The 26,370-nt window shown below is 38.8% G+C and overlaps 1 protein-coding gene across 5 annotated transcripts in view; it reads right to left on the bottom strand.

Annotated features, from left to right (window-relative positions):
- ELOVL7 (ELOVL fatty acid elongase 7) overlaps nucleotides 1-26,370 on the bottom strand; it is a 71,120-nt gene that overhangs the window by 43,717 nt on the left and 1,033 nt on the right. The gene's annotated exons all lie outside the window — the stretch shown is intronic.

Genomic DNA, 26,370 nt, shown 5'->3' with positions numbered 1-26,370 from the left:
GGTTGAAAGCTAGGCCTCTTGTGCCTGTTAGCCAAAAAGTTGTGAATGCAAAGGAAAATACTTGAAAAAATTTAAAAGTGCTACTCTGGTGAACACATGAATGATAAAGAAAGCAAACAGCCTTCTTGTAGATATGGAGAAAGGTCTAGTTGTCTGGATAGAAGATCAAACCATCACAAATTCCCGTAAGTCAAAGCCTAATCCAGAGTGAGGCCCGAACTCTCTTTAATTCTATAAAGGCTGAGAGAGGTGAGGAAGCTGCAGAAGAAAGATTCTAAGCTAGCAGGATTGGCCCATGAGGTTTAAGGAAAGAAGCCATCTCCATAACATAAAAGTGCCAGGTGAAGCAGCACGTGCTGATGTAGAAGCTGCAAGTTATCAACATCTAGCAAAGATCATTAATGAAGGTGGTTACACTAAACAACATATTTTCAATGGAGACAAAACAAACTTATATAAAGAGAAGATGCAATCCAAGACTTTCATAGCTAAAGAGAAGTCAGTACCTGGCTTCAACAGACTGACTCTCTTGTTAATGACTAATGCATTTGGTGACTTTAAATTGAAGCCAAGGTTCATTTACTATTCTGAAAAACCATAAGAGTTATGCTAAATCTACTCTGCCTGTGCTCTGCAAATGGAACAACAAAGCTTAGATGACAGCACAGCAGTTGATATCATGGTTTACTGAATATTTTAAGCCTACTGTTGAGCCCTACTGCTCAAAAAAAAGAGATTCCTTCCAAAATATTAATGCCCATTGACAAGGCATCTGGTCATCCAAGAGCTCTGATAAAGATGTACAATAAAACTCATGTTGTTTTCACGCCTACCAACACAACATCCCTTCTGGAGACTAAGGACCATGGAGTAATTCTGACTTTTAAGTCTTATTATTTAAGAAATACATGCCATAAGGTTATATCTATGATGAATCTGGACAAACTAAGTAACAAAGCTTCTGAAAAGGATTCACGATTCTAAATGCCATTAGGAACATTCATGATTCAAGGGAAGAGGTCAAAATATTAACCTTAACAGGAGTTTGGGAGAGGTTGACTCCAACTCTCATGGATGATTTTGAGGGGTTCAAGACTTTAGTGGAAGAAGTCACTGCAGATGTGATGGAAGAGGCAAGAGAACTAGGATTAGAAGTGAAGCTTGAAGGTATGGCTGAATTGCTGCAATCTCATGAGAAAAGTTGAATAGCTGAGGAGTTGCTGCTTATGGATGAGCAAAGAGAGTGGTTTCTTGCAATGGAATCTACTCCTGGTGAAGATGCTGGGAAGATTATTGAAATGACAAACAAAGGTTTTAGAATATTACATAAACTTAGTTGATAAATCAGTGACGGGATTTGAAAGGACTGACTTCAATTTTGAAAGAAGTTTTCCTGTGAGTAAAATGCTATCAAACAGCATTACATGTTACAGAGGAATCATTCATGAAAGGAAGAGTCAATCAATGCAGCAAACTTTACTGCTTTCTTATGTTAATAAATTGCCACAGCCACACTAGCCTTCAGCAACCACCACTCTGATCAGTCAGCACACCCTCCACCAGCGAAAAGATTATGACCTACTGAAGGCTTAGACAACGACTAGTAACTTTTAGCAATAAAGTGTTTTTAAAACTAAGGTGTGTACATTGGCTTTTTAGACATAATGCTATTGCACATGTAGCAGTATAGTGTAAATATAATCTTCATATGCACTGGGAAATAAAAAAATTCGTGTGACTCGCTTTATTTTGACATTTGCATTATTGCAGTGGTCTGGAACCAAACCTGCAATATCTCCATGATAAACCTGTAGGCTGTGACAGTTCTGTTTAAATTAGCAAAGGTGATGTAAAACTGAATGCAAACTAAACAACAGAGGTCCCCTCAGAGTCTCACAAACACAGTTGGTAAAGTACTCACCAAGGTTTTTCAGCTCTGCATAGAAGGGTGTCGTGAATGGAGGTTTTAAAAGACAGAATCATCTCTAGAGAGGAGAATGGAATTAGACAAGCTCTCTTTGCTTTAACTTTATCTTTTTATCTAGACTTGAATCTCCTGAGCAGTATTATCCACTGGCACATTTACTCAATCCTGGCTTTTGTCTACATATACATGTTCTTTTTACAACCAATTTAAAATGAATGACTTGGGATTTTAGTTTATGAACTGATTTCTTGGTGTGGCTGGCTTTGTATTAGCTTCCTAGACACTAAGAATATACTCCTCTCCACCAAACACACTGAATGATTTATGTATACAGATACCCAAATTGGCCAGTTTGACTGCTCTCCATAGAGACCACACACAGGGACGGCTTCAAAGAGAAGAGGCCAAAATCATCTGGAAGACCTCACTTTGCCATGGTGATGATCCTTAACAGTGAGTGGAAAATTCAGAGCTGTAGACCCACTTGTTTTACTTCTCCTAAACAATCTCTGTCCCATGAAGAGCATCACATGGACTACACTGTAGCTAACAGTTAGGAACCTGTAAGAGGACCTTACAGGATGTACAAATTGAGAATCTTAAACTTCACTTAAAACATAGACACATATAGAATTTTAAGTGATGGTCTTCAAATATATGCCAGCAAGCTAATGTAATGAACCGAAACCAAGGCTGCTATTATATCATACAATAACCAGCCTACATGATTTCCCTTAACAGATGTGATTTTTAATTGGATTAAAGAATTTCTAACACGTTTTCCCTCGAAATAACCCACATGAAAATACTTGTCATTCCTTACATGCTTTTGTTCATTCTCTCCTATATAGGAACATAAAACTATGGAAAGCACTAATAAAATTAAGAACATATCTAGAATCACAGAGCTGGGAAAGAATTTAAGAATTATCTAAATCTACCCCCTAAATTCAGATAACTAAACAAGCAGAAGAGTTTTTTATTTTCCTTTTAGCATTGCTCAGAGTGAAATCAGAAAAACCTTGGAAAAGTCATCTATCTTTCACTGAAAAGCAGGAATGAAAACTGGTGATTTAGGTTTGCAAAGGCCGAGATGAAACAATAGGGTTATATTGCAGCCTAGACAGTTTTTATCTGAGATCGATGGAGTAAAGAGATATCTCGGACAGGTCCTAGGACAGTGTGGGATAATAATAATCACACAGCGGAACTTGTCTGACCAGCTTGCTCTATGGCCTGAAGTCTGGGTAATTTTAATTTTCCTGAGTCTCTATTCCTATCTACAAGATGGGGATAAATCCAAGAAAGGTTTTGTGAGATTAACTGCGTGGTTAACCCCAAGCACTACATAGTTTAAAGGCTTTACCTTAACAAATTGGGATCTATAAGTTAAGATGAACTCCTGGAGGCCAAAAAATGCATATTATTCACCTGTATCCCAGCACAATCCACAACAACACAAAGTCAATTCTAGACAAATAGGCCAAATTACACCATGACCAGATTTTGAAACAAGGCCAGCACAGTCATCTCAACACGCAGTTCTTGGAAAAATAAACACTGACAGTTCAGTATCTCTTCGGGTTGAGATACTTCAAGATACTTTAAACATTTGAAAAATTAACCAGCATACATTTTTACCCCACGATTGACACATACACATTTTCAATTATTGGGGAAAATATTCAATAAATACTGTTAAGACACATCAGCATCATCTGGGAACTTGTTAGAAATGCAAATTCTCAACCCCAACTAGCAAGACACAATTAATCAGAAACTCTGAGGATGGGCCAGCAGTCTGTTTTAAGACGCCCTCCAAGTGATTCTGAGGCACAGTGAGTATGTGGACCACTGTAAGCGCGGCCAATTATCTTTATTCAGTCAGTCTTTCAGGGCTAAATTTGGGGGACTGTTAATATGGGCACTTTTAACCTGACTCCTTCATCCCCTATACTGCCCCTGTCTATCAAGTCATCCATTGATTCATTTACAGTGTGTGTTGAAAGTATTTTAAAAGCCAAGAATAAAAAATGTAAATACAATCCAATTTTCTGACTATTCACTTAACAGATGTGAAATGCTGAAACTTACTTTAGTTTCAAGACTATCTTGCCCTTCATATAGTCATCTTTCATGTATTCTCTATAATCATGGGAAGGTGAAAATCACTTCTAAAATTTCAAAATAAATATTTTAATTCCATCACAAACAACAACAAAACCAATGTTAAGACAAATGCGTAACCAACTGGAAAAAAATAAATTAGATAAAAAAAGTCTCATCTCATACAAAAATGAATTTCAGGTGCATCAAAAATTTAAAAGTAAAAAATGAAACTATAAAAATACTCTGTGGTTGGGAAAAAACTGAGTGAATGGTACACAGGATCTCTCTGTACTAACTTTGCAACTACCTGTGAGTCTATAATTATTTCAAAATAAAAAATAAAAACTTGGTAAAACCTGCGATATGGTATGACACTGAAATCAGGATGGCCATTCCAACCAAGGCACAACACTCAGAAGTTATAGATGTAAAAGCTGAATTAAAGATGCCCACCTAAAATTAAATATTTGTGTATGTCAAAAGCCTATGTAAACAAAGTCAAAAGACAAGTCAAACAAAAAGAAAAATACATGTATCCCATCTCCCAAAGGGCTAACTTCTTTAATATGTAAAGATTGCCAGCAAATGAATAAGAAAAAACAATAACCCATCAAAGAAATGGATAAAAGATATGAACAGTTTATAGAAAGCAAATAGAAGTAACTCTTAAATACATTAAAAAAAGATGCCCAATCTTACTCAGCAATGTGACAAATTCAAATCTGAATCAGAGTGAAATACCACTTCACTTAACAGATTAGCAAAGATCATAAAGTATGATAATGTATTTTGCTGGCCAGTGTATAGAAAAGCAGGCTCTCTCATACATTGCTGGTAGGATGTGAACTGGTACAACCTCTGGGGGAGTGATGTGACAATACTGCAGCAATGCAAATGTTCTATATGTATACTTAACACTTGTGTGTAAGGTACGTGTATAAGATTTTTTACAACAATTTTTAATAGCAAACAAAATGAAAACTATTCAAATGTCCACCAATGTAAGACTTGTTAACACATTGATACCAGGAAATACTATGTTGATATAAAAAGGAATAAAGTAGCTTTATCTAAGTGGCTATGGAATCACCACTACAATATAATTAATGCCAAGCACAAAATAAATACTTCCTTGTATGTGCACAGATGTCTCTGGAAAGATCAATAAGAAATTGGCAATACTGGTTACTTATTGAAATAAAGTTAAAAATTAAAACAACAATAATACATATTTATTAATGCTTCCTAAATTTTATGACCCCACATAGAAGGGTGTAAATCAAGCAGTAATGATGATAAATACACACACTTGCTGACTCCTTTGTACATGGTTTGAAGCTACAGCGTGCTAAAAACAGATTATTCACTAAAAGAAGAAAACATTACCAAGACAAGCCAAACTCACCAGCAGATGACACAGATTTAAGAAAACTTGATGGACACCTCAATATACTGAAAACCAGCTAACAGAAATCAGGTGTTAGTCATCATTGTTGCTCACTCACCTCCTCATTTCCCAACCTTGGTTTCTGGTGACTATATTACATGGTAAAAGGGACTCTACAGATGTAATTAAGGTTATAGACCTTAGAGTAGGGAGAGTAGCCTGGATTATCCAGGTGACCCCAATGTAATCACATGAGCCTTACAAGCAGAGAACCGTCTCTAGCTGGAAGAAGAGGAGGACAGAAGAGATGATGCAAATGAGGAAAGCAGAGAGATTGTAAGCATGAGGAGTCAATACACCACTGCTGGCTCTCAGATGTTGGGGCCCATGTTCAAGGACTGGAAGGAAGACCCTTAGGACCCCTGTCAGCAAGCTAGGCCCTTGCCAACAGCCAGCAAGGACACAGGGACCTTAGTCCTACAACCACAAGGAACTGGATTCTGCCTGCAACCTGAATGAGCTTGGAAACAAGATTTTTTCTAGAGCCTTCTGTTAAGAGCCAAGATGGCCAGATCCTTGTGAAACACAGAGTAAAGCAATCACCCTTGCCAACGTGGCCTTCTGACCTACAGAACTGTGAGATAATACATTTGTGTAGTTTTAATCTACCGAGTATATGATTATTTGTGACAGCAGTAGTAGAAAATGAAGACACCCTCTGTTCAGCTTAAGAACCATTTATTTGTTGAGCTTGTTCCATGTTAGGCCCTGTGCCAAGTGTTTAGGATAGAAAAGTGGGCACATGTTCTCAAGGAGCTCACAAGTACAGAAACCCACTGAACAATTCTCTTGATAGAATTTAGCACAACACACTGCAGGAGTCTGGAAAGGAGGTGCCTAACTGGTGTGACATCCTCAGATGCCCCACTCCCGATGAACTGGACCACCAACCTTATTACAAGTCAGAAATTGCAAGCCATCCTAAACTCTATTGACCCCTCCAGACCTAGGATTTATATCACTCTAATAACATTTCTCCTCAAAGTCTCTTTCTCTTTCCCTCACTCCCAGTTCTTCCCACAACCCCAACTGCTACTTCCTGACCCTTACCAACTCTTACCTGGATGACTACAATGACTTTCACTCAACTAACTTTCCTGACTCAATAGCCATCCATTTCCCCAAGCCCATTTCCCCCAATCCACCATTTTTCTAAGGATTAAATTGATCATGCATGTTCCAGTTCAAAATCCTTCAAAGATCGCCTACAGTCGAATTCTAACTCCTTGGCTATTTTTAGCAACCCTTCTAAGTGCTACTAGAGCAAAAGCTGTCTCTGCTGGGCTTCTAATTTCAGTGTCTAGGAAGAGTCCAATACATGGTTAATTCTCAGAAAGTATTTGCTGAATGAATAAAACGAACCCCACCTGACTCTGCAGCCTCATCTCTTCCCTTATAGCAGCCACTGCACTTTGTTCCTTCTACCCATAGTCCCAGCTGCTCTCCATCCCTATTTTTTTTATGCTCCAATTTCTCCTCATGGTTAAAAAGCCTTGTTCACCTGGCTGGTAAACAGATCTCATTTTTTAAATGTCCTCTTCTAACAGGGTTCCATTCCCCTCACTGCTCTGTCTCACATCTTCTGAGTCCCTGATGGAAGCTGTCTCCTCTCTACCATGGCATCTACAGTAAACCCTCCAATGATACTCAAAGGTGGCCTGTGGACTGGTGCTGATGTCACAAGTGGTTTACCACCATTCTGGCCCAAGGTAAGTCCTGAAATCAAGTGTATTTAGAAATGTTTTAGGCAATTTGACATTGTGGTGACATCCAAGTATGTGATACTTGCTGAACAGGGTTTAAACCAGTTTGGGTGTTGTTGAATTAATACAGTGAGTCATGTGTGGCGCAAAATGCATATTCATCGTGTGCAACAGGACCAATTACTGGTTGGTGATAGAGCAAAAACAAACACAGAGAAACTCAGCTAGTCCACCACCACAGGTAATCTGAGGAGCACTGCTCTAATGCACTTGGGCATGTTCCCATCTTCCACCTTTGGGGATGTTATCAGCTGCCTGAGACAATGCAGATGTCCAGTAAATATCAGTGAATAAATAAAGATGTGAATGATAAGAATAATTCCTGAAAAGACATGAGGTCTGAGCTACTTCTTAGTGACTGGCAGGAATTGAGCACTTTGGGGTAACAGCATGGGCAAATGCACTGAGGAAAGAGTGCAGATGCAGAAAGAGCAAGAAAAGATGCTGCACAGGCAAAAAGGAAAGGCGAAATATTACACCAAAGCATAATCATGTAGAAGAGCTCAACCAGACATTTCTGTCACAGTCCTACCACTCCTCCCCTAAGCTTACCCCAGAAGCACCCTCTCAGCAGTCTGCAAGCCTCAGCAAAGGCAGAGGGGGCCCCTGAAGGCTTTTAAACTAGCGTTGTGACCCAGCTATTGGAGGACGAATCTCAGGGAGCAGCATTAAAGGCAGGGAGTTAACTGCAATCATCCTAAGGAGAAATGCTGAAAAGCATCAACAAGGGCAAAGAGGATTTGATGCTGTGTAGTGCTGGCAGACATAAAATCAGGAAATATTTATGAGGCAATATAGGAAGGGCTTGGTGATTCACTAGACAAGATAAAGGGACAAGGTAGCATGACTAAAGTTTCTGGTTTGGTTGGGGTGACACTGTGCATGGTGGTGTCACCAGAAGAGGTAAGGAAAACAGAAAGAGGACGAGGTTTAAGAGGCAGGGAACTCATTAATTCCAGTGTGTCAAGCCTGTGGGACATCCAGGTGGAGATGTCCAGCAGTCCCCTAGGAGGGAGGTCACAGCTCAAGACACAGATTTTGGAAGCTTTCACATCCAGCTGCAGATTAAAACCATAGCTATGAGTGAATGAGAAAAAAAGGGGTCTAAGGACAAACCCTTAGCGAAAATCATCATTTAAGGGACAGACTGAGGGAGGGAATCTCACAAAGAAGATGAAAAAGGAAAAGTCAAAAGCCACATGGAGAACTGAGTGCAGGCAGAATCACAGAGACAAAAGTGGGGGAGATTCGGGAGAAGGTGGCAGGGAGGACAGAGTCAAATGCACAGGGAGGTCCAGTGTGACAGGGCTGAAGGGTCTCCAGTGACTTGAGTCAACCTGGGAACTCCTGTGACTTCAAGGGAGGACACTTAAGCACACTGAAGACACAAAAGCTGAATATAAAGGTAGGTGAGGAGTAAAAGACATTGAACAGGTCACTCTCCAGAGGCAGCTGGTGATGGCTAGAGAAAAGGGAGGAGACGCAAGCGTTACCATTCTGATCAAACCTCAAGTACTTTTACAGTGACAGGAAGAAACAGTGGGGAGAAGTAAGGAGGAACAACCAAAGAAGATCTGGAGGGGAAATGGAGGGGATGGAGACAGAAGCCAGCAAAGTGATGCTCGGCCTCCACTGGCACAGGGTGGCACGTCATCCTCCAAGACGCCAGAGAGAAAGGACAGCAGGAAGAAGAGGAGTTAATAAGGGAGAAGGAAACCTTCCCAGCCCAAGTCTGAATTAGGGCCCTTCCCATGTGTTTCAAAGACACCGTATTGCCTTACCATAGGCTTACCATGTGTGTAATTGCCTAACTTACCTGCCTGCCTGTGGCATCAGACTGTAAGCTCCGGTATTGACCCTGCTCACCACTCTATGCCCCATGCCCAGCACAATGCCTGGCACTAATGTGGCCCCAATTAAATGTTTAGTTGATGAAATACGGACAAAAATTTAAAAAGAATCACCAAAAAAAGCTTCAATTTTTATACCAATTAGTAGGTGGTGAAGTTGACGGCTAAGAGATAAGAAAATAGGATTAGGTAGGGAGGTTTGGGAGAGTAGTGAAAGAAGAGATTAGCCTTTGAGAAGAATGGAAAATGAAAATATTATTTCCAGGACACGTTGAAGCAGTGGCTCTCAAGCTTGGCTGCATATTGGAATCACCTGGAGCACATTGAGAAATACTGACGCTGGCATCACATCCCCAGATTTCAGATCTAGGTCGCCTGAACAGCCCAGGCCTCAAGAAATTTTGAAGTTCTGGGAAGATTCTGTTATGCAGACAAGGTTGAGTCACTGAGTGAAAGAGTTGAGTGATGTTGGTCAGAATTTAGCTGAGATTGGAAACCATACACTAACAGATGATCAATTTACCTTTTTATCCAATTTTCTGCAATACTGTTCAGCTGCCTGGGTATACAGAGGACGACTGGAGGGTTAATTTAGAGTTAGGGATATTCCAGGTAAATACAGAAGTAGAGAGCTGAGAGACTGAGGGAAAACAAAGGTCTCTCTGAGAGTAAAGAAGGGAAGGTATGGGGGTTGGTGGGGGAGGAGAGGAACAGGTGAGGGAGGTTAAGAGGCACAAACCTGCAGTCATTAAATAAATGAGGGATTCATGAGTATGAAATGCAGTGCGTGGGGAACAGAGACAATAATTACATAATATTTTTATATGGTAACAGATGGTAACTAGACTTACCATAGTGATCGTTTCAAACTGTACAGAAATACCAAATCACTGTGTCCTATACCAGGAACTAACAGAACGTTGTAGGTCAATTATATTTCAAAAAGAAACAAACTCATAGAAAAAGAGACAAGATTTGTGGTTACCAGAGCCACGGGATGAAAGGAGGGGAAACTGAATGAAAGCAGTCAAAAGGTACAGACTTTCAGTTATAAGTTAATTAAGTCCTAGAGATGTAATGTACAACGTGATACATATAATTATCACTGCTGTATGTTATATATGAAAGTTGTTAGGAAAGTAAATCCTAAGAGTTCTCATCACAAGGGAAAAAATTTTTTTTCTATTTCTTTAATTTGGTCTCTATATGAGATGATGGATGGTCACTAAACTCATTGTGGTCATCATTTTAGGATGTATATAAGTCAAATCATTATGCTGTTAACTTATACAGCACTGAATGTCAATTATATCTCAATAAAACTGGGAGAGGGAAAAAAAGAAGGAAGGGAGGTGTAAGAAAGCTGATAAGCCAGAGTCTGGGGTTTGAAGACAGGTTATTAGAGCTGATGATTCCTTCTTGGCACATTTCCAGGTGAAAAGGCTCAGAGACAGGCTCTGAAAGCAGACAGTTACGTGTGGTGGAGCTGACCACAGTCGGGTCAGACAGCGAACTCTGTCAGACGAGGCTACTCCTAAGTCGGCCTCTGAAAGCATTTTGGACTCTCCTGGAGCAACAGAGGGTGGGGGACAAATCAGATGCCATGGTCCATAATGCATGAGGAAAAGGACAGAGAAAGAGAATTAAGAAAGGCAGAGAGAGAACAAAGCCCTAGAGGGAGACATCCAAAAAAGGAGTTCTGTTTTATTTGCCAGTAGAATGAAAAAGTAACAGTTTGATTCAGATGTGGCAACATGAAGAGGTGGGCATTGTGGCCAGTCCACCCACACACGTAGGACTTCTGAATATGAGAAAAATCCTCTATATTTCTCATCCCTACCTCAAACCCATCAGCAAATCCTGACAACTCTGTCTTCTACATATATTCTAGAATTCCAGAATCCTCTAGGGGTGGTCCTTCCTCATCTGAATCCCTGCAACAGCCTTTCAACTGGTCTTCTGGATCTCACTTTTGTCCCTCTTCAACGTATTCGCCACACTAAATTAAAAACAAAACAAAATAAAAATACCAAAGTCATGTCACTTCTCTGGTTAAAATGCGCCAACATCTTCCCACCTCACTCACACTAAAAGTCAGAGTTGCAATCTGGGGCTACAAGGCCTGATGTGATCAGGGCCCTGACTACCTCTTTGACCTTCCTGCCTTCCCGTCTCTTCTTTTATTTAGCTAGCGTTTGCTACACTGAGCTCCTTGCCATCTCTTGAATACACCAAGGATGCCCCTGCCTCAAAGCACCTGAAACCGCTGTCCCAACAATGCGGAATTCTTTTGCAGACATCTGCCACAGCCACTCCCTCACCTCCTTCAGACCTCTACAAACATGTCACCTTCACCACCCCACCAACAAGCACTTCCCTGTCTTTATTGCTTTATTTTTCACCACAACACTTTTCACCATTGTTTACATATATTTCACAAGTATTCTATATTTATTTGTTTATTGTCTGATTCCCCCCACTTTCAATAACACTGGAATATAAGCTCCTTGAGGGCAGGGATTTTTTTCTTTTCTGTACATTACTGCCTCTTGAGTACCTAAGACAGTGCCTGGGATGTGTCCGACATGCAAAAATTTGAGTGGATGAATGGATGAACCTTCTCACAGGTTCAGAGATCGGAATAAGGCAAGGAGCCCCATCAGGGGAGGGAGATGGTACCCAGAAGTGGATGGGTAGGTCATGTGGATTGATAACTCCTAGACAGAACAAAAATCATAATGGCCTTTCCCATTGCAAATTTGAACAAAAGGAAGGTATTATAATATATATATGCATAATAGTACACGTCCATAAAATATACAGAGTAAGCCCATACAAGGAAGAAAAAGTCTTCAAAATGAAGTGTATTGTACAGCACAGGGAATATAGCCAATATTTTATAATAATTTTAAATGGCATATAGTCTATAAAAATTTTGAATCACTATGTTGTACACCTGAAACTAATGCTGTAAATCAACTATATGTCATTAAAAAATAAATGAAAAAATCTAAAACAGAAGTGTGGATAAGAAAAAATAACCAACAGTAAGATTAAATTAATTCATCTGCTTTCTATACTTCATTTACCCAGCCTCATCCAGGACCACAGCGCTCCCTAGAAGTGAATGCTTAGACAACTGAAATGCTTGTCTGTGGTGGAATCACTTCAAAACTGCTTCTGATAGAAAAACATAAAACATTTTTTTTTTTAAAGATTTCAATCATCTTGTAGACTGAACTTTTCTGGATAATTTAGGGATACTATTAAGAGCGGTAATACCACAGCAGTGCCCCCTGGGACCACCCAAGTCTACGGCTACAGACCTTTGCCCTGCACTAAAAAGTTCCAAATTGCCAGGCATTTCAAATACCTGTGTCTGCTTTTGATAGAGTTCCTGTCTCCTCCCTATCAGCTTGTTAGCAGCTATGCTGTTTGTCACCAGCATTGCTGTTTCCATTAAGGTTCCATTCTAATTTGCTGTCCCTAGTCAGCTATGGGATGAGAAGTTAGATAACCAATGATGTTGGAATAATATTTTATTCCAATGATGTTTTTGCTTGTTTGTTTGGTGGGGGGAGGTATTTAGGTTTACTCATTGATTTATTCTTGGAGGAGGTACTCCAACGATGTTTTAAAATAATGCTGCATGGGCTGTGATAAAAAGTCAGAGGACCTTCCTATGCGCCCAGTACAGATTTACTCAGTGGACTTCAGGACACTTTTCTTTGCTTAGGGATGACCTTCCTGCTTTCTTACTGATTTTCAATGGCATTCTGTGTACTGAAATGTCATGATAAATGGCCCCTGGATTAGTAGACCGTTTCTGCATGTACATCATGTTCTTTACTCAGTTCTAATAAAGTGTTCTTAAGGTGTCTCAGTGCTGTTTAATAAATTAAAAATGAACACAGATTTAGGACAATAGAGAATCTGCAGTTATTATATGTCTGCAAAAGACACCTATAATTGAGAACAAAATTTATAATCTGGTTATTTTAACCAAAGAAAAGATTTTCCCAAGGAAAGTGCAGTTATACTCCTGGGTAGTAGATAAGTTGATTTAATGCATAATGTATGTAAAATACAATACCTTTATAATGAAGTATAGTACTGTTAAACAGCATTACTTAATTTTTAAGTTAAATAATTTTGACACAAATGATCCCAAAGCAACAACTTGTAAAGACTAACATTTCCTCCCACTATTTATCTGGATGGAAAAATACAGTTGAGTTCAATATTATCTCAGTGTGGGCACCTACAGCTATGGCCCTTTCGAATAATAGCTCAACATCAACAAACAGAAATTGCAGACAATGCAAGATTAAAACAATGACTGCCCTATGAAAGTAGTCACAGCGAATATTTACAAATGTCTTTCTAAGTAAACAAAGAAGGACTTTTTCTTTCTATTTAGTTTTACATGAAATCCTTGAATAACTTCCATGGATTTTTCCCTTGGTGGGGGAGGAGAGGCAAGGGAGAAATTCTAGTGATTCTGGATTTATCAATTCACTACATTCTGCACTTACTTATCAGTTTTAACCATCTGATCTTTGAAATATCTCAACAATTACTAAATCTCTAAATGCCCCATGATGAAGGAATTGCCCAGAAGAGGTTCCTGAGTAAAAATCTCAAATTCTACAAATGAATATGTCATTTGTTCACTTAACCTACAAGGAAGAGAAATAAGAGAATTCCCAGGTTCTCAATCAAAACACGCCCCGGATTAGTTTCTCTAGGACCAGTCTTGGCACCATGATCTACTCACGTTCCTAGGCTCCAAGCCTTGACCTCCTACCCTCCTCTCATCTAGACCTATCTTTCCTTCACTTGTCCTTCACTTTCTCTGCCCTTCTCGTTCCTTTCCATACACACAGGCAGACATCTGTCTAGCTTCTGTGCTAGACCAAGGGATCAGTCTCCCCTGTTTCGCCCTCTAGGTTCCTCTCCACTGACAGTGTGACAAGTCGGCAACCTGAATTGCCCAATGATTCTCTTAATCAAGTAAATTTTCTTGCTATTCCCTGGGTTCTCTCTCTTAAACCCTCACAATAATTGAAATAGGAATAAATTATTCAGAGATTTTCAGGATTTTGCTTTTTTTTCTTTTAAAAGTTATCATGTACTTTTAAAGCATAAAAATGGTTTCTACTACTCATATAAACCTAGATGAATAAATGGTTTTACTCTGCTTTGTTAATGTAAAAGAGCATGTGTCTAAAATTATCTTTTTACCCCACTTCAGGTAAAGATTTATAGCTTCAGGAAAATGGTACTAAATGTACATAGTATGGGACCTTATGGGAACATTTTAAACTGCTGTCTTTTACATGCCCAGTTCATACTTTTGCCCTGTACTAGCCCCCAAAATGGATGAGAGTTTAAAAATTCATTTGGTATAAGTGGACATTGCATTTTAAATTAAACGTTGAGAATTAAAAAATAGCAAAGTTACCAAAATATAGTGTCAGATTATTTATAACATATTAATATTTACCTACATGAAATAAGCACTGTCAAGTAAGTTTCTATTGTTTTTAATCTCTTCTTATAACTGTTTATATAATTTGTGAAGTGGATTGCATATCATCTTATTAGCCAAGAATCTCTACACTACTTCCCTTTTAGTTACAACCTGATTCATATTTATCTTTTAAACTTCCTGATGACTGTATATTCAATGGCACTATGTATTATATTTAACTTTTTAGGTGTGACAATGGGTATTGTGATAATTTTTTAAATCCCTATCTTTTGGAGATATACTGAAATATTTACATAGGAAATAAGATTAGCCATGATTCTGGGTGATGTCTACATCTAGCTTATTATATTATTCTTTACTTTTATAAATGTTTAGAAATTTTCATGAGTTTTTAAAAAAGAAAGAAAATTTCCATGCTAAAACTGCTTATAAGTATATCTTTTAAGTATACTAGGAAATGATTTGTTCTTCAACTAAATAGTTCCCAATTTTTTTCCCCAAGAAAAATTTCTACAACCTTTTTAAAAATGCCTACAAGAGGCTGCAAAGTAATTTACCAAAATGCTAGAAATGGTAAGTTCTGGTTGGTGGGATTATGGGTAATGTCTGATTTTGTTGTTGTTGTTACAAGTTTGTTTTGGTTTGTTTTGTGATTTTTTTGTTGTTACTAGTTTTCCATACTTCTAAAGTCAGCATACACTATTATCATAGAAAGTAGTCTGATTTTTCTGATTATATGATTATATGTCAAGTACAGAGAATCTGTCTAATATCATAAATCTTTTCCTATATTTACTATGAAAAATATTAATGAAAAACATAAACAGCTTAAGTCCAGTTATTCACAGAACTATCCTGGTATGGAAGCAGTATGGAACGTGTGAGTTTTGATTGTCAGTGGGGAAACACATGCTAGAGAAGACAATTCTGGAGTGAGAGGTAGATTAGGAAGATTTTGGTCTCATTTTGGCAAGACGGTCTTATCGACTAATACAACTGAGTGCTCATAATGGACCCTCTAAGAGCAAATGGTCCACAGGAGGCAGGCGTTTCTGGGAATGGGATATATGATATCTTACATCATCTTCATTTTAAGCTTGGCTTGGACAGGGTTCGTGCCTGCATATTGATACGTAGCTATATTTTTGTTTTCTCTTATTTTTCTTTTAGATGGGAAGGAAGCTAGAAGAGAGAAAAGGTTTCTCTCCATTATTAAATGAGAATAAATAGTTCATGTGTTTTTGACTCTTTTGCCCCTACATCATTCTTTCCTCCTCGTTCCCCATATCGCTTTATTTTGGGCAGAACTGGTTGCCCATTCCCCTCGTGAGACCCAACCTCGAGGCTCTCAAAGGCCTCGCTCACAATCACAACTCAGATCTCCTGAGACTCAGTATCATAAAGCGCAAGGCCCTTGGGGGAAGGGACCACATCTTCATTTATGTATTCAATAAATACTTGGGTCCCCAACACATGCCAAGCACTCTTCTTGACACTAGGGATAAGGCAAGATCCCTGCTCTCATGGAGGTTACTTTCTTGTGGGAGGACACACAAGTAAACAGAGACAGACACAAACATAAATAAGACAAACAGTGGCAAATGTTATGAAGAAATGAAACGACAGAGTGATGCAACAGGGTCACCAGAGACAGAGGGCTGCAACAGTAGAAGGGTAGCCAGAAAGGTCTAGAACATCTTGAAAAGAGCTGAGGGACAAGTAGTCCTGGAGGAGACAACATCAAGAGCACTGGCCTCGAGGCAGGAACACACTGAGGACATCAGAGGAACAGAAAGCAGAGTGATGCTAGATGAGTCAGAGAAGTGGGCATGCCGGGTCTTGAGGCCTCAGTGACAGAGCCAGGGTTTTATCCTAGGTGCAGTGGGAAACCATCAGATGCATTTTTCTTTTTTTGTGTATGACTATTTATTTTTCTTCTTTAAAAATTATGTTAAAATTGACATAATATAAAGTTTGCCAGCTGAACCATTTTGAAGTGCACTATTCAGTAGTATTGAGCACACTCCTATTCTTGTGCAACCACCACCTCCAACGATCTCTGGAACCCTTTACATCTTATAAAACTGAAACTCTCATCAGAGGCTTTTCAGCAAAGCAGTGACATGATCTGACTTATGCTTTTAAAATTTAATTTGGTTGCTTGGTAGAGAATTGATGGTCTGGAGGCAGCAGGATTAGGGGTTTATTAAAGTAGATGGATTCAGGATACATTCTGTGGATGTAGCTGACATGACTGCTGCTAGCTTGGATGTGGGCATGAGATAAAGAGAGAAATGAGGAGAGGAGCTGCCCTCTAGATTTTTACATCTCCAGACTCTAGCACAGAGAAAACAGCCAATGTTTATTTCATTAAAAAGTGAATATTTTAAATGGACTATACTTCAATAAATACATACATATATATACAAAAAAAGTGAATATTCATTTAACACTTAAAAAGTAGAAACCTTTCTTCCTAGAGAACCAGGAAGCCAGAAATGAAAACTATCATGGGTGCACGAGATAGAGATTTTTATCTCTATAACTGAGTTAAGATACATATCACACGAAGGTCCAATAAAAACTGAGATGACACATACAGTTTTTTCATGACACATAAAGGCAAAGAAGGACAAGGAGGAGAAACAGCATGTACCCAACTGTTAGGAAATGACTAACAACCCATCCTTGCTCTAGGTAAAAACAGTTGGATATTGGGGGCTGATGATTTTTAGGGGGTGCCCAGTAAAGCAGTGGGCACCAACTCTCCCCTGACCTCACCCCTACCCAGCCCCACAGATGCTACTTCTATGAGGTTCTCAGGCAGTCACCTACAGGGGATGAACTCGGGCTGCGGTCTGAGAATGATGACAAGAGGGGCTTGTTAGCTGAGAGAGCCTGGCTTGGGCTGGATGGTTTAGCCATCTTTGCTAAGATAATGTATTTTTCTTCTTTTACACTTCAGTCGTGGTTCCGGGTTAGATTTTATAACACGTGGGCCTCAGGATGAGGTACACCATCGCATTGCTTTGAGTTTCAATCTTCTTACCTATAACACAGGGGAAGTACAACAGTACAACCCACAGTAAAGTCTACAGGACTAGTTGATGTTGTTACTTATGGACAAAACTGGGGTAGGGCCAAGTATGAGCTTCAAAAATTCAGTCGGAAAGCCATAATCAGAATTAAGGTTATTGAAGACAAAATAATTAGCAAGTTAGAAAACTACTTGGAGTAGAATCAAGAGAACCTGCTTCTGGCCCAGCAGGTTCAATACAGGCTTGTGGCCTTGGCCAAGTGACCTGGCCTTGCTGGGCCTCTGGTTCCTCATCTGTAAAAGAGGAAGTTGGCCTAAAGGGCCTCTAAAGCCCCTTCCAGCTCAAAGCACTTTAACGGGTCTTTAAAAAGTATCTGCATGGGGGGAGACTGCTGCCTTGTCCTGCCCCGAGGCCCTTTGTTGGACGTCTGTGTGGAGCTGTCAGTTCTGCCTGCTTCACAAGGACAAGCAGGGCTTCAGACAGCAACTTGGCAAGCTCGTTGGCCCTCGCGGATGCTTCTCAGCCACTAGAGTAATGGGGAGAAACAGCACATTAAAAGGAGAAAGTGGTAACCAGAAACCCAACCAGCCTCAACCAAGAAAAATGCATCAGGAAAACCATCTTTGTTGTTGAGCAAGGGCCTGAGGTTGTCTGGGAAAGTAGCCTTGGACCGTGAAAGCTGCTATGGGAACACTGACCTGGAATTCTAACCTTGCCTACCTTAGCTGATCAGGCAATTAAAAAAAAAAAAAGTATCTACACACTCATGTCCCAGCAAAGGTTTTACTTCTTTGCCCCTTTGGTGGGTTAACTCTGAGGCATATCCCAGCCGGAGGGAAGCCCAGGCACCAACGGTGGTAGTAGTACCATCTTCACAAGTACACCCTGCTGGTACTGTCTAGGATCACCTCTCCAAAAAAAAAATAATAATAATAATATATATGTATTATAAATTCAGATTTAGAGTACTACATTATAAAGTGGTAAGAGCATGGGCAAATGGGCTGGGGCACTCAGATTGAACTGGGTCTAGGGTCTGATTTCCGGTGTTTTTACTAACCACATGATCTTAAGCAAGTTACTCAACTTCTATATGCATCCATTTGCTTGTCTATAAAGTGGAAACAGTATCACCTTCTTTGGAGGGCCTCTGTGAAGATTAAATGAGATAAGGCATACGTAGAATTTAGCCCAGTGCCTGGCATATAGCAAATGCTCAATAAATGCTATTATTATAAAATATACTTTTATTTTTCTCATTTTATAAGTTTGGTAGCTTTTTTTTTTACTAACTTGTAATGTTTCAGAAAATAATTACTCTACTTCTATAATTAATATTTGAATCTAGAATAAGTTATACCTTGCCCAATTCAACTTGTCAGCTTAACAGCACTAAGAAATTTATCAAGTTTAATAGACTCCAGCTAATGCTATCCTCTGTATTTTTGCTTTCAATCTTTATGGAAGTCATTTAAGGGAGGGAGGAACCAGCTCTAGGTTATACATACTGGTTCCTGTTATTAAAATAAGCTTAAATGCCATATGGATACTAAAAGCCTAAATTTAAAAAAAGATGTATGAGTTGATTATGTACCAACAGCATAGAATGCTAAGCAAAGAGGGGAAAAAAGCTGCATGTACTCTGCTTTGTACATCCCCAATGGCAAAGTTTCACTTGTCTTTACTAATGTAAGTATATAAAATAATTACAGAGGCAAAAGTTCTGATGACTATGCTACAGTGTAAACGATTTCAGTCAGACTAATAGCAGCAATTTTGACTGGTTCTGGTTGGCTAATCAAAAAAATCATATACATTAAAGAATCAAAAAATTAGGTACACACCATAAACATTCACTTTACCATAAGACATGTAAGTATGCATTAATTCCCCAATTTTCTAAAGTAGTTCCAAGATTTTCCTTGAGGAATGATTCATTCCTCACCAATATTTTTCTCACGTAAACCATATTCAGAATTTATTTTCTGCAATTTCCACTTTTAATGTTCTAAGTGGACTGAAAACTAAACAACAAAAACCAAAACAAGCAAAACCAAAACAAACAGAAACTTGTAAAATAAGCTCAGGATATTATCTTTCAAGTTTTCACAGTTTTCTCTCCATTCTTTACAGTTCTCCCAGCCACTGTTTTAGTCACTCACTTGTATGGAATCTTTCCAAAGAAGTCAAGATTCCTTTCACAGAAGCAATGATCCTCTTTCCTTTCGCACATATGTTTTATAGACTTACACACTTTTAATTATCTACAATAATAAGCATAACTGACACCAACAGGTTTGCAATAAATACAGCCAGTGACTCAGCTATCGGGCAGGGAACAGGCCACAAGGAGCCCGGGGTCACCATCCTCAGGCTGCGTCTGGTCTGCTTTATGGGGAAACGAAGAGCATGGGCTCACAGGACCAACTCGTTAGATGCCAAGAGGACTGTCTTTATGTTAGGGTGAACCATATGCAATTGCCAATATCTAACTGTTTTTACCCAGAGAAATGGCAATTCCATATGTTCAACCTAATATTTCTATTTTTTAATTTTTAAAATATTGACTATATTCAATGTTAAATATTATATCTTCTACCCCCTTTTTTCCCTCCCTTTGAATAATGAATAGTAGTTCTCACAACTTAATTTTTTAAATTCCACATCTGCTCAGAACACCCCTTTGGCTATTAAATAATCAGTCATTTGACTCTGGTTTCCTAAGAATGTGATTCCTATCTTCTTTCTTTCTTTAGCTTAAAGTCACATCTGTTAGAATGTCAAAGAAATTTTTCAAAGGCTAAAGGTAAAAGCAGGTGCCTTCTAGTGAACTAAAGGATAAACAGCAGAGGGATCAAAATGTGAGGTCAGCAATAATTTGTGTGCTTCTGAGACATAAATCTTTTCATCTCACAGGATCCCACACAGCACTGCCTGCCTAGAAGGTAAGAAGAGGAGTGGGCAGAGAAGCCCCCAGACAGATATGTCATTTAATTACAATAAGCAAACAAATCACAACTCTACTATTAAGACAAGAATCCCAAAATTTGGGATGGAAAGGAAGGAGGAGGAAGGAGGGGCTGTATTTAGATGAGGGACAACTAGCCAAACCCTCTTTTTCCAGTTCTTACATTTTTATCACTGACCCTAAAAAAATCCAAATCAGGCTTATGATTATGGTTGTCTTTATTCCCTCACAACACTATACAATATCAGAGCCCTAGTATCTCTTATACCCTCTGAATGATCACCCGCAGTTAGTATGCAGAGTGGGAAGAGTCTCAGTCATAATTACACCTGGGTTTCAATCCTGGTTGCACACTCGTAACACTGCACACTGGATGAGCGTGCTTCTGCTTCTTCACTTTCACCTTCCTGCACCCATGTGTGCTGTGAGGATTCTGGTGCAGACTTTGCTGGCTTCAGAAGATTCATTAGAAAATACATGGAAAGTGTCTGAGTGTACCTATGGCTGAGGTCTCAAATTTGGGGGCAAAAAAAATGCCCAAACTTTTCACCTCATGATTGTCACTAAGAGGGTAAAAATTTAAATGCAAATGTGAGCATTCTGTAAACATGTGGCACAAGTTCACTTTCTAGTCCCAAAATATTATGCAAATTGAGCATAACTGAGACACCTAATGTAAACAGTGAAGGTAGCTGTCCTTTCCAGGTCAGACAGAGAAATGAGATAAAGCCTCCAAGGGAGAAGGGAGGTTCAAGAAAGGTGAAGTTGCACATGCCAGAGGGTGTGCTTTCAAAAGACAAATCTTAACAGGTCCCTTCTCTTCTTAAAGGTCTTCAAAGGCTCCCCATTGCTTCTAGGATAAAATCCAAAATCTTGACTAGGTCAAACAAGGCTCTCAGTAATTTGGCCCTGCGTGCCTCGACAACCTTGTCTCACACCCTCCTCTGCCTAATTTTGGCTGGGTTTGTATTAGAGGGGATAAAGGAGCTGGGCTGCTGGTGTTTAAGGCCTGCGGATGCTTCTCCAAGTGGATGAAAATTTGTCCTTAACGTGGTCACATGTTACATGATGACCTAGCTTATCTGAATCATGATCTGGTTAGACATACTGATGACAGTGTGTCTACTTCTGTCACTAACAGGATAATATTACTTGTTGAGGCAGTAACATATGCTTTTAATATATCCAAATCAAGAAGGAATAATTAAAATTTTCAATTAAAAAAAAAAGACCAGTCTTATAAAATGCTAAATTTGCATTAGTGTTCAGCTTTTTCATAATGTGTGAATGGTCCAAATTGGATGAGTCACAGAAATACAGCCAAGACATGGTTCTCTCTAAAAATGTATTTGCAGCATACTTCTTTCCATGCTAAATGGTGTGCTTTATTGAAATTCAAGATTAGTTCTCAATTTAACATGATATTATAAATACAAAAGCTCCAGAATTATTTGTTTGGTAAATAGCATTCTTTCGTATTCTACAGCTGATGTTTACACATGTAGCACACCAAGGAGAATAAACAGTTAAACAAATTTAAAAAAGTCCTATTTCTTCAACTCAACCAGAAATTATCCAAGGACAGAGGCTTTCTTTTATGCATATTCCAATGTCTAGCATAAAGAAACCCCAGTTTGTCAAATGACATACCTGCAAAGGTCAGCATTACTGTAACTTAAGTTGTTTATAATTGTTGCTAATAGCCCTGTCCAACAAGAGAGGGTTAGTTAAGGGAATTGCATTATAATTACCGGAACATAATGCAAAGAATATATGAGTTTTGGAAATTATGTAAGATGAAAAATGTTTACTATGTATTACAAGGAAAACACAAAACACTAAAATTCTATCTGTAGTATGATGTAGGAAATCATGCACAGAAAAAAAGGAGAAAGACAAAGGAAAAATGGCAAAATATTTATTGTGGTAGCATCACGCTCAAGGGGTCAAAACTTTCTTCTTGGTTCCCTAATCTCACCATTTTGGTACCACCTTCCAGCTTCCACTCCTCCTCACTGCAAACCTCCCCAAGCACAGCCAATTCTCTCTTGACAAGCCTCTCCAGGATTAGAACAGGCCCACATTACCCTACACAGACGTTATAAGAAAAGATTCTTATTTGGCCTTTCTGCAGTCTCATCCAACCTTCCTATCTACTGCCAGAATAAGACAGTCATTCTACTGCTAAATATATCTACTGTGGTAATCTCTTCATTTATGTTTTATGCATTTTTATACATGTGTTACTTTTTCAATAAAATTGGGTTTTTCTTATAACTCACTGTGGTTTCATATCTTGTTTTGCTAGGATAAGGTTAGGTTTCATGGTTCTCTGCCGATATGGTCCTACTTCATTACACGTCTAAATGGAATGTTCAGCCAGGACAGCTGGGTTCCTGTCTGCAGCAATGGAGTTGACAGAGGCTTTCCTCTCCTTCTTCCACAATGCCTGCCAGCTCCTCTATGTCTACCAATGCAAACTCCTTAACATCCTACAAAACCTGGCTTAAAAATTTCAAAAAGTTTTCCAAAGGCCATAAAGAAAGATAAAGAAGGACATTTTATAATGATTAAAGGAGTGATACAAGATGAAGATATTACACTCGTTAATATATATGCACCCAATATAGGAGCACCTAAGTACATACAAGAATTATTAACAGAGATAAAGGGGGATATTGATGGGAATACAATCATAGTTGGAGATTTTAACACTGCATTAACATCACTAGACAGATCTTCCATACAGAAAATAAACAAGACAACAGAGAAATTAAATACTACAATAGAAAAACTAGATTTGGTGGATATTTTCAGAGCTTTACACCCCCCCAAAATAGAATATACATTCTTTTCAAGTGCACATGGAACATTTTCCAGGATCGATCATGTACTTGGACACAAAAGAAACCTCAACAAATTTAAGAAGATAGAAATTATCTCAAGCATCTTTACTGACCACAATGCCATGAAACTGGAAATCAACAACAGAGAAACAAAGGAGAAAAAAAGAAAAGCATGAAGATTAAACAATATGTTATTGAAAAAACAATGGATCAATGAGGAAATCAAAGCTGAAATTAAAAAATACCTTGAGACAAATGATAATGAAAGCACAACCACTCAAAACCTATGGGACACAGCAAAGGCAGTGCTAAGAGGGAAGTTTACAGCGATATAGGCCTTCCTCAAAAAAGAAGAACAATCTCAAATAAACAAGTTAACCCACCACCTGAATCAATTAGAAAAAGAAGAACAAAAAGCCCCAAAAAGCAGCAGAAGGAAGGAAATAATAAAGATCAGAGAGGAATTAAATACAATAGAGATTAACAAGACCATAGAAAAAATCAACCAAACCAAAAGCTGGTTTTTTGAAAAAGTAAATAAAATCGACAAACCTCTGGCCAAACTCACAAAGAAGAAAAAAGAGAGAGCACAAATTAGCAAAATAAGAAAGGAAAATGGAGAAATTACAACAAACAAAATAGAAATACAGAATATCATACGAGAATATTATGAAAAACTATATGGAACCAAACTGGATAACCTAGAGGAGATGGACAAGTTTCTGGAAACATACTGTCCACCAAAACTGAATCAAGAAGAAACTGAACACTTGAACAATCCGATCACTAGAAAGGAAATAGAAATAGCAATTAAAAACCTCCCTACAAATAAAAGTCCAGGACCGGATGGCTTCACCGGGGAATTCTACCAAACATACAAAGAAGAACTCATACCAGTCCTTCTCAAACTCTTCCAGACGATTGAAAAGGAGGGAATACTCCCAAACTCATTCTATGAAGCCACCATCACCCTGATACCAAAACCAGGCAAAGACACTACAAAAAAAGAGAATTATAGGCCAATATCACTGATGAACATAGACGCCAAAATCCTCACCAAAATTTTAGCAAATAGAATCCAACAACACATAAAAAAGATTATTCATCATGACCAAGTGGGTTTCATCCCAGTGACACAAGGCTGGTTCAACATACGCAAATCAATCAATGTAATACATCACATCAACAAGAGAAAGGACAAAAACCACATGATCATCTCAATCGATGCAGAAAAAGCATTTGATAAAATTCAACACCCATTTATGATAAAAACTCTCGCCAAAGTGGGTATAGAGGGAACATATCTCAACATAATAAAAGCTATAAAAAATAAATAAATAAAATTGGATAAGCAGTGAAGGGCTTTTAATTTGTTGCTTAAAGATTTGTCCTAACTGACTAGAAAATGTACAGTTAGGGTCTAGTGTAGCATATGCAGGCATCTTGTTAATACTGAAAAAGTATTTGTAGAATGAATAAACAAACGAATGAATACAGGCAAAAAAAAAAATTTCAAAAAGTTTTCAACCATCATCCAATCTACCCAATCTGTGTTACCTTAATTCATATTGCATCATATTCTGCAAACATCTATCAAGGAACTATTAGTTATAAGGCCTGAAGAGTTAATGTCTTAAATTGTTTACAATCTTTTTTGTAGACTGTGAACATTTAGGAAGGAAGATAACCAACAGTAAAATACGGCATGAATGATAAACGCATGTCCAGGAGTAGGGAGAGGGAAACTGGAGAGGAGAATTAGGGGAGCAAGGATGAGAATGATGAAGGCTACAAGGAAGAGACAATGTAAAAGTTGAATAGAAGAGATTTCACAATTGGGAGAAACATGACCGTGAGAGACAACCAAGGAGTCTCGCACCTGTGTGATTAGGATAAAAGGGAGGGAGGCCATCATAAATTATGTTCAATAGAAATGCTCTGGCGCAAAGCACGGCAAGTCCAAATGGAATATTAAAAATGTGCAATGACAGATGCTACACTATAACTGAATAAGATACATGGAAAGCACAGAATCTTAAGGTGGGAAAGTAGCAGTGATAACCAAAGAAAGTTCTATGAGGTAAAAAAAAAAAAAGAGTACAAAGTCACACAAGAAGTCAAAAGACGAATCTGAGAATTAAAGCCTGGTCAGTGAAGCATGAAACAGCACAGGACTTCAGAAAAGTAAGGATGAAGAAAGGAATTCAAGGTGACGCACTTTGTACCGGTGTTAACAGCCACAGCGCTGGACCAGAATCCCCGAGTCTTCTCTCCCCCACCCTCCCCCAATCCTCTCCAGGTACTTGTCTGCCCTTGGGCAAGTTCCCGTGCCTCAGTTTCCTCAACTAAAACGAGGATAATGTCATCATTTATTTACCCCATAGGATTGCTGCGAGGATTAAAAGAATTAATACAAGTTCTTAGAACAGTGCCGGGCACAGAAGCACTTCATAAATGTCTGCCATTGGAAGGAAAAAGATTTTTTTAATCCTCGGTGACCTTAGGGGGTAAATTTTCTGGCCAATAGGAGCAGAAACTACAAAGTAAGGGATTTAACAAGCAAGTGATTAAGAAGACGGAGGCAACACAAAGTATCGATGACTCTTTCTCAGCAGTTAAACAATAAAATCGAGGAGTGAAATAGAGTAACCTGCGAGTATAGGGTTAAGTGAAAATGCTTTTCGAGGGGATATCGCAGCAAGAGGAAAAGGCTTGGCTCGCCAAAACTATTCTTCAGTCGGTGTGGGACTTGTTTTCCCAACCACACAGCGAGCTGGATGAGGGTAGAGACTAGATCCTTCCTGTCCCAGCTTCCCCGCAGGGAGCTCGAAAGAGCGCTCACTCGGCATCCGGTAAATTTGAATCAGCGCTGGCTGATTAGGGGGGATGGCCTATTTCCTAATCAACGATACTTTGGAAGATGAAACA

Source organism: Vicugna pacos, chromosome 3 (genome assembly GCF_048564905.1).
Source record: "Vicugna pacos chromosome 3, VicPac4, whole genome shotgun sequence".
NCBI lineage: Eukaryota > Metazoa > Chordata > Mammalia > Artiodactyla > Camelidae > Vicugna > Vicugna pacos.
This window is presented reverse-complemented; position numbering and strand designations above follow the sequence as displayed.